Below are 9842 nucleotides of genomic sequence, written 5' to 3' on the forward strand. Positions count from 1 at the left end.
GGAGAATCTCCTTCATTGTGCGAGCAAAAGGCGCTCTTCTTATCAGCAGCTCAGTGTTCCTCTGATAAAACTTGATTTCTTGTAGAGCCCTATGCCCTTGGCACATCCTTCTCCTTGGAGCTCTCTGTGTTGTGTTAGTGCGTTGGCGAGGTTGGGACTTCTTTAGCTTGAAGAGCTTGACCTTTCTACGCTTGCGCGCACTTGCAGGAACCTCCTCTTGGTCTCTCTCATAGTCTGAATCCTCCTCCTCCTGTTGCTATGGTACCTGTGTATCAAGTTCCTCCCACGTAGGTAGGGGACCCTATCCTAGTAGTAGGGTCTTGCAACCTATAGTGCTACGCAATGTAGGAATGTTTTCACCAACCCAGTCGAACTGAACATCATCGGCCTCTCTGTCTTGATCTCTGGGGTGGCTGTATTGTGGGGTCTTCTTCACACACTTGCTCCCACTAGAAGGGCCTGCATGTGTGTGCGCTGGTGTTGCTGTGGGAGGAGGGTTGGACTCTGGTTATCCCATTGGGCGTGTCTTAGAATCCAAGGAGTCACTCTCTTCCGTGGTGTCGCCAGTATGTGGTCGTTGGGTGCCTTGCACTATGTTTTGTGAAGGCATGGTAACACGTGCGGTGTTCTTGGTGCGTGCCATATCCATGTACGACTATGCTAACGTGGTGATGTGCTGGTATCCTTACATGGGTGTCTACGTAGATCTTGACTCAAGCTCTCTAAAAAAATTAAATAAAAATGAAGTGAGAGAAGAAACTATTAATAGTTTTTTTAAGGGGAAAAAAAACCTAACTAAACTTATTTTCTTAGCCTTATTACATCTAGATTTATGCTGGTGCATGCACAACCCAACGCCTCCCTTGTCTCCTCATTCATGCATGCTAAGCACCATGCCTATGGGGAGCATTGGTGGTCTTTGCAACCCTTCAAGCCGAGCATGACCTTTTGTAGCCTTGTGTGCCTCTTGCGCAAGCTTAGATTGTTGGGCCCGCTCCCTAACCAATACCCTTCCAAAGGTTGTGTGATAAAACCAATTGAACATCTCTTGTAGATAGTTTGTACGTGTTCCTCCTATAGAAGCTCCACCTCCATGTCTTGTATTTTTTAAATAAACCCCTCTTGCTTTATAATGTGATTTCTCCATCCCTTGGGTACTCCACATATCGAGTGATCCATACTTGTTCAATGCAATACGCACCATGCGCATAAACTATGTGCTGTACACATGATAATAGAATTTAATTAGAAAAAGTCAAGGTTAAAACACTAGTTTATTTTTTTACTGTATAACTTACCATATAGTGTGTTACTTTACTCTCTCCCCAAGCACCTAGCACACTCTATGCTAGCTCTTGGAATGATGCTCGTTCTTGGGCAGTTTTGCTACTTTGATTCATAATGCAAACCATGTTATTGAAATTTATCCAAAACTGTTTGCGCATATTTACAAGAGCTAGCATTGGACAATCTACATTTGTGGTGATTGCACACAGGTCTCTCCAGAGTCCCCAAGTCTTCTTTGAATTCTCTATGTTTACTGGCTTCTCCAAAAATCTCCTTGCCTTTGATCCAGTCATGGAGACCTTTTGAGCAACCTCGTATGACATACCAGAGGCCTGCTTATTCACTTCAATTTTCACGTTTCTGCCATGGCAGCCCAGAGAACTCAAAAGATTCTCTAATTTACCAAGGGCTACAACTTTCCTCTCATGGCCTCATTCATGAGTGTAATGCTCATACGTTATAGCTTCCGACCTTTCACAATTTGGCACTCATCTAGCTTGAGCACAAATGAGAGTGTGCTCCCCAATACTACAAATAAATGGTAATTTACAATATTCAAAACAAAATAATCGTCTTCATTTTCTACTGAAAAACATGAATAGTAGCAATTGTAAGTTCTCACCTTTTGGTGAAAGACCATAGAACTTCACCATAGCTTGTTGTAGTCTCTCAATATGAACAAAGATGTTATTATAAATATCATAGTGAAATTCTGTACTTGTTATCTTGATTTTCTTTTTGCTCGACCCTGTGTCTAATGTTAGTGTGCCCTCAACGTGATAAAACTATCCTTTTGTTTAAATCACTGAGTGCATAATGAAAGTTTATGTTACTTACTTTGTTATACAAATCCTTTTCTTTCGTACTCCACCTTTAAATGCAAGAGATTCTATACTAGCCAATGTCTTTTTGCGTTCACGAGCACCATTTGACGTTGCTTTGAGTCGTTTGATAAGTTCCTCTAGCCTTTGAATCTTTGCATTCTTCTCCACATTCTCTGCGAGGATCTCTTTCATTTTATCTGATGATGTTTTAAGTCCTTCTTGACATTGTAAAAGGCTTGCAATTGAGATTGGAGAATATGGGTTTGCCAAGCTTCACTTGTAGTCAATCTTCTGCAGTATCCTAACAAGCCAAGCTCTCCTTCACCAACAAATTGCATAAAAGATGATAAATTGCGGAAAGGAGGGTTTTCTCTTAATGGAGGGTCAACTGGATAGAGATGCCCATCAACCCAAAGATCTACATTTTTCTCCTTAGCTATCCTATGAGCTTGGACAAATTGTGCATCAGTAGGATGGGTTTTTTTAGAGCTACCATACTCTTCAGGAATACGAATGTGTAAATCAACCTTCCCTTTTCTAGCTTCACAAGGGGCTACACACACACCTTGCAAAGGCTCCATAGCTAAGCAGAGGAAGAAGCTAAAGCAGAGAGATCCTCATAGGGGGAGAGAGAGAGAGAGAGAGAGAGAGAGTGAGTGAGAGAGACTGTTAAAACCTTGCTGTTAGAGAGAGAGAGAGAGAGAGAGAGTGAGTGAGAGAGACTGTTAAAACCTTGCTGTTTTGCAGGTTTAACACAAATCCGTTTTTCTAAGTAGAAAATGATATTTTTGATATACAAATATACTAACATTCATCAATAAATTACATTTATGAGAAAATTTAAAAAACAATAATTTTTGGGATCCCCACAATTTTGGGATCTCATGGATGTAGTGGTTTTCCTGACAGTTAGTTATGTTTATGGGGTTGTGGGGACCTGACAGTTAGTTATGGATGTATTGGCTCCTGACAAGCTTCTGACGTGACCTTTGAATTACAAGCTTTTTGGAAGGAAAAAATTATTTTCATCATACATATTGGTTGGGTGGTGTTTTTTCCACCTCAAAATGTAAAAAAATAAAAAATAAAAAAATTTCACTTTTTGGGGCCCACCTAAATACGAGAATGTTTTGCTAATGTGGAAGGGAGATATGATGGGAGTTAATGAGAAAGGAGATTTCAAAACTGACATAAAAGATTCAATTTGTAGAGAGTGAAGAAAAAAATTTCAAAAAGTAAGAGAGAAAGTAGAGAAAAGTCAAAAAGCAAGAGAGAGAGTATGAGAATATACCCTTTAAAAAGTGAAACTAGGGGGTATGGCTGATGTGGCAAGGCAAAAAATAGGGGTCATCATAGCCTTTGTCTCCCTTAAGCCCATCTTTTTAAGCTCTAATCCCTTAAAATTAGGAATCCTTAGGAGGCCCTTAAAATTAGGAATCCTTAGGAGGCCCTTTTTGGGTCCAAAAAATTCCTAATGACCATGTATGCATAAAACTCTTTAGACATATACTCCCCCCCTCGATCAGTACGTAGGGTACCAATCTTACATGTAGAAGCATTTTGAACCATAGTAGCAGCAAAGTGCCTAAAGCACATAAAATCCTTTGATTTTTGTTTCAATGATGCATGTCTGGACTAATCATCAATGAATGTGACAAAATAGAGGTAGCCCCCAATAGATGGTGTCCTCATAGGACCACATACATCGCTGTGCTTAACTTGCAATTTTTGGACTAAAGCATCTTTGGGAAACGATGCCCGTTGCATTTTTCTAAGAACACAACCCTCCTCACAAACATGTTTAATAAGGGCTTCAAGATGTGGTAGCTTAGACACCATGTCATGTTTATGCAAATGCAATAAACTACCAAAGTTCAGTCACCAAAGCGCGCATGCCACATCTTAGCATCACCCATTGCCTTTGTGGTAGAAACTGTACATATATCATACCTTTGTCTTTCATATGCATCACCCATTGCCTTTGTGATAGAAACTGTACATATAGCATGCCTTTGTGGTAGAAACTTGATATACGAGTCTAGCAACGCATTCAAGACAGTAGGCACCAATGAACTGTTATGATATATTTCATCAACAATGGCCAACTGTTCCTTGAAATCCTTGATTTTTGTAAGGAAACCATCCATAGAGTCTCTCTCATCCATATGCTCTGACTCTAATTGCTTGCGTATATAGGCAACATGTGCTTCATTACGTACATGGTACAATTATGCAAGTGTATCCCAAGCACGTTTAGTAGTCCTGCATGACCGAATGTGAGGAATGATACTCCTCTTAACTGATAAAGCAAGTAACACATGTGCTTGCACTGTTACCATATTATAGTAGTGATGTGTGTGAACACACTTAGGACCGCCGGGGCACTTTTTCCCTCACTAGGAGGTTTTTTCCCCCGTGCATTGTATATACGCCCATTATCTTCTAGGGCTTGTTATCTTTCATTTTTGGCACTCATAATACACTACTGTGTTGTGCTCAAGCTTCCTCATCTTCTTGAAGTTGTGTGTGCATTCCTGCAACCCTAATTCCAACAATTGGTATCAGAGCAGGCTTCCTCCTCTCGGGCAGCATCACCGGCACCTGCCGCTTCATCTCCTCCGATTGCGACGAGGTTTCACGAGCGTCTGGCTGCAGGTTAGTATATGCCGTGGGAGAGCCCGAAGGGCTTGGTCATTTCAGAATTTTGATCTGAAGTCATTTCGCCCTCCGTTTTTGCATTCCAAGTACTGCGCAGGCAAAATCGTCCTACTGTGCAGATTTTCTGTCAAGATTAAAATCTGCAGGACAGGTGCCCATTCGTCTGTTTTGGGCTGTGCTACATAGCACAGGTCGATTTTATACAGGTTTACCTCTTACAGACAGCATTTACATCTAGTAGTACAGTCATTGGCCATGGCTGACAACAATGATGTATTCCGCATGTTGGCTGCTGAGGATAAGTTGGATGGCACCAACTATCCATTGTGGGCATATATGATGCGACATGTATTGGTAGCAAAGGGGTTATGGAACATTGTGCAGGGTATTGATGCACGTCCTATTGTGGCTGGGAATGCTGCAAACACATCAGAAACAGGTACTGTTGATGATGGTGCAGGCACAAGTGCTGTAGCAGCTGTTCGAGAACCACCACTTTCAGCAGAGCAGATTCGTTGGGATGGTAGAGATGCGCAGGCTCATGCCTTGATTGCGCTGTCTGTCAAACGTACCATTATCCCACATATTCGCTCCTGCAGGACTTCTAAGGATGCTTGGGATGTACTTGCCACATTGTATCAGGCAAGAAATGAGGCTCGTGTTGCTTATCTCCGAAAACAGTTGGAGAGTGAGCATATGAACGAAGGTGATTCTATGGATAGCTTTTTGACAAAGATCAAGGATTTCAAAGAGCAGCTCATTTCTGCAGATGAAATCCTGTCTGACAGTTCACTTGTGCAGACTGTTTTGAATGGTCTACCAGATTCTTATCAGGGTTTTGCTTCCACTCTTCGCTTGATGATGAAAGGCAATCCAAATGCCTTATCATTTGAGGAGTTAGTTTCTGTTTTGCTGCAAGAAGACCAGTCAAGGCAAAACAGGAATATTATGCGTGTCGCAGATCAAGCTTTCGTTGCTAGTCAGAGAAGCGGGAAAGGTAAAGCTGGCTTTTCTTCTAGTAAGCAGAAATCTGCAAATGCTGCGCAACCAAAGAAGGAAGACAAAGATGAGAAGAAGGGTGACAAACAGAAGACATTTTGCAAGTACTGTAAGGGAAATGATCATGTCATCAAAGCGTGTCCTAAGCTGGCTGCGAAAGAGGCTAAGAAGAAAGAGGCTGGTATGGCTGTTGCAGATGCCTCTCCTTCTAACAATGAATCTGCTAATGTTGTGCTAGATACAGAATGGGCATTCAATGCGCAGTGCAGTTATGACACATGTATGTCTGCAGTAGATTCAGATGTATGGTACTTTGACAGTGGTGCCACTAAGCATATCACCTCGCAGCGCAGTTTATTCACTTTCCTTGAGTCTGCTCCCACAGGGAATACTGTCACTTGTGCCAATAACTCCTCTTATCCCGTTAAAGGAGTTGGACAGATTGTGCTGAATGTTGCAAATGGCAACACCTTTACACTTTTTGATGCATTGTATGTGCCAGGGATCAAAAAGAATCTGCTGTCAGTCTCCGCATTTGCCAAAACAGGTTTGGTTGTAAAATTTGTGGATGACAGATGTACTGTTCATGATCTCTCTTGTGGTGACATCATTGTAGCATCTGGTTCACTATGTCGAGGGCTGTATAAGCTCAATATGGATGGCAAATGTATAGAGGATTCAGCATGTGCTATTATGGATACGCAGGCTATTTCAAATGCAAAACTGTGGCATGCACGTTTTGGTCATCTGAATTTTGCAAGTTTGCTGCGCCTGCAGAAATCTGAAATGGTGTCTTCTTTGCCTAAGCTTGAGGCACCTGTCAAGCATGTTTGTGAGGGCTGCATATTGGGTAAAATGCAGCGTGCTTCCTTTCCCAAAGATGGATCAGTGAGAGCTGAACGCAGATTGCAGCTTGTTCACAGTGATGTTTGTGGTCCCATGCAAACTCCATCATTTGGAAACTACCTTTACTTCGTGACTTTCATTGATGATTTTACCAGGCATGCATGGGTATATCCTTTGAAGGCAAAGTCCGAAGTGTTTTTGTGCTTCAAACAGTTTTTGGTTATGGCTGAAAATGTGTCAGAAAGTAAGATGGGCACCCTCCGTTCAGATCGAGGGGGGGAGTATATGTCTTCAGAATTTAATGCATTTCTGGCTGAGCGTGGGATAAAACACCAATGTACAGTGCCGTATACACCACAGCAAAATGGTGTGGCTGAGAGAAAAAACAGGTCTCTCATGGAAATGGCAAGATGTATGGTTAAGAGTCAAAGTCTACCACATGGTTTTTGGCTTGAGGCTGTCATGTGTGCCACTTATGTACTAAACAGGTGTCCCACCAAAGCATTACAGGTTGTCACTCCATATGAGGCTTGGCATAGCCGCAAGCCATCTGTTGGCCATTTACGTGTTTTTGGTTGCCTGGCATATGCATTAGTGCCTGTGCAACATCGCAGAAAATTGGATGACAAAGCTGTCAAATGTATTTTTGTTGGATATAGTGCTGAGAGCAAAGGCTATCGTTTGTATCATCCACAGACAAAGCGCATTTTGGTTAGCCGTGATGTTGTATTTGTGGAAGATGCAGTTCAGCCCTTGGTTTCATGTACTAAGGAGACAGATATCAGCTCACGTGATGTCTATGATACATTGTTGCCTCTTTTCAGTGGTGCACAGTCAAGTGCAATACCTCATGAGGCAGTTTTTCAGCCTATGCAGGTTTTAAATGATGGCACAGATCAGCCTATATCTGATGCAGATGTGCATGATGCACTTGAGGATGAGAGACAAGAGATTGAGGGCTCTAGGAACATGCCTAGATGGCTGGTGCACACTTTGCGTGACAGCAAGTTGGATGCCCCTTTGTCTAGTCGCACTCGTTCTGGCTCTCATGGTGCCTCTTATGCGTCAGATTGTTATGCATTGGCTGTTTCTAGTATGTGCGATGAAAGTGAGCCTGTTTCATTTGATGAAGCACAAAGTTCAGAAAATTGGATGGCTGCTATGCAAGCAGAATACGATGCTATTATGAAGAATGGTACATGGTCTTTATGCGACTTGCCCCCTGGCAAGAAGGCCATTGGCACTAAGTGGGTATACAAATTGAAGCGTAAGCCTGATGGCACAGTGGATCGCCATAAGGCTAGGCTTGTTGCAAAAGGTTATGCTCAAGAGAAGGGCATTGATTTTGATGAGACTTTTGCTCCCACATGTCGTATGACCACTGTTCGTAGCATCTGTGCATTAGCAGCTCATAATGGTTGGAATGTACATCAGCTGGACATAAAGACTGCGTTCTTAAATGGAGATTTGCATGAGGAGGTGTATGTATCGCAGCCTTGTGGTTTTGTTCAAAGAGGGCAGGAAAACAAAGTGTGCAGGTTAAAAAAGGCTTTATATGGTTTAAAGCAAGCTCCACGAGCTTGGTATGAAAAAATACATGCATATTTGACTGCACATGGGTTTCAGAATAGTCCAACAGAAAGCACTTTGTATGTTAAACGTGTGGATGGTGTACATCTAATCATTGCTCTCTATGTCGATGACATGCTGCTCACAGGACCAAATGAGAGTCATATTGCTGATTTTAAGGCTGATTTGAATGCCTCTTTTGAGATGTCAGATTTGGGGCATTTGCATCATTATTTGGGGATACAATTTAAGCAGTGTGATGGAGGTATTGCTTTGTGTCAGACAAAGTATATTGAAACATTGTTGCGGAGATTTGGCCTTGAAGACTGCAAGCCTATTGCTACTCCAATGGAGACAGGTTTGAAGTTGAGTCTTCATGATGCTGGAGATCACTTTGATGTCACACTCTATCAGACAGCTGTTGGTTGCCTCATTTATGTATGCATTACGAGGCCAGACATTCAGTTTGCAGTCTCACAGGTGAGCAGATTTATGCATAGCCCAGGCATTAAGCATTGGCAGGCAGTGAAGCGTATCTTTCGCTATTTGAGTGGTACTCGGCATCTTGGGTTGTTTTATCCCAAGGGGGGATCATTGCCGCCAGATTTACATGTTTTTTCAGATTCTGACTGGGCTGGTTGTTATGACACACGCGTGTCCACGAGTGGTTTTTGCTTCATGCTTGGAAGCTCATGCATATCATGGTTGAGCAAGAAGCAGCCTACTGTGGCCACTTCTAGTTGTGAAGCTGAGTACAGGGCAGCTTTCACAGCTACGGTTGAGTGTGTGTGGCTCAGACGCCTTATGGCTGATTTGGGTGTTGGGCAGCCATCTGCCACCACCATCTTCACTGACAGTCAGAGCGCATTGGCAGTTGCGCGGAACCCAGTGTTCCATGCTCGTACGAAGCACATTGAGGTGCACTACCATTATGTCAGGGAGAGACTCTCTGCAGGAGAGATCAGTTTGGCTTATGTGCCAACACAGGATAACCTTGCAGACCTTTTCACAAAGGCTCTGCCTCGTGAGAAGTTCGAAGCTTTTCGCAAAGCTTTGGGCTTACTCCCTTTTGTGGATTCGTCCACATAGCTAGACACTTCCCTATACATGAGTGCTAGCTCTTGTTCACCGCATCACTCCAGGGGGGATTTGTTACCATATTATAGTAGTGATGTGTGTGAACACACTTAGGACCGCCGGGGCACTTTTTCCCTCACTAGGAGGTTTTTTCCCCCGTGCATTGTATATACGCCCATTATCTTCTAGGGCTTGTTATCTTTCATTTTTGGCACTCATAATACACTACTGTGTTGTGCTCAAGCTTCCTCATCTTCTTGAAGTTGTGTGTGCATTCCTGCAACCCTAATTCCAACATGCACATCTCTTCCATCCCACTTTGTTTGTTCCTGTTACATTCCCATAACGCCGCTACGGGCGTTACCACAAGAGGGGACGGCCTCTGGCTCGGCCTCTGGCTCGGCCTCTGGCTCACCAGCCATAGAGGAAGAATGAGGATTGCCCCTCATCCCCCAGGCTATATAGTGTGTGGCCTGCCGTCCACACTAGCCTGGCCGCCCATGACTCCGCATGGGCGTCCTCTCCCACTGAACCCCGGATATGGCCATCCGGTCTGCCGCCGTCGGTCATAAAGGCGTTACA

The sequence above is a fragment of the Cibotium barometz genome, chromosome 41, assembly GCF_041138505.1.
Source record: "Cibotium barometz isolate CiBa-2024 chromosome 41, ASM4113850v1, whole genome shotgun sequence".
NCBI lineage: Eukaryota > Viridiplantae > Streptophyta > Polypodiopsida > Cyatheales > Cibotiaceae > Cibotium > Cibotium barometz.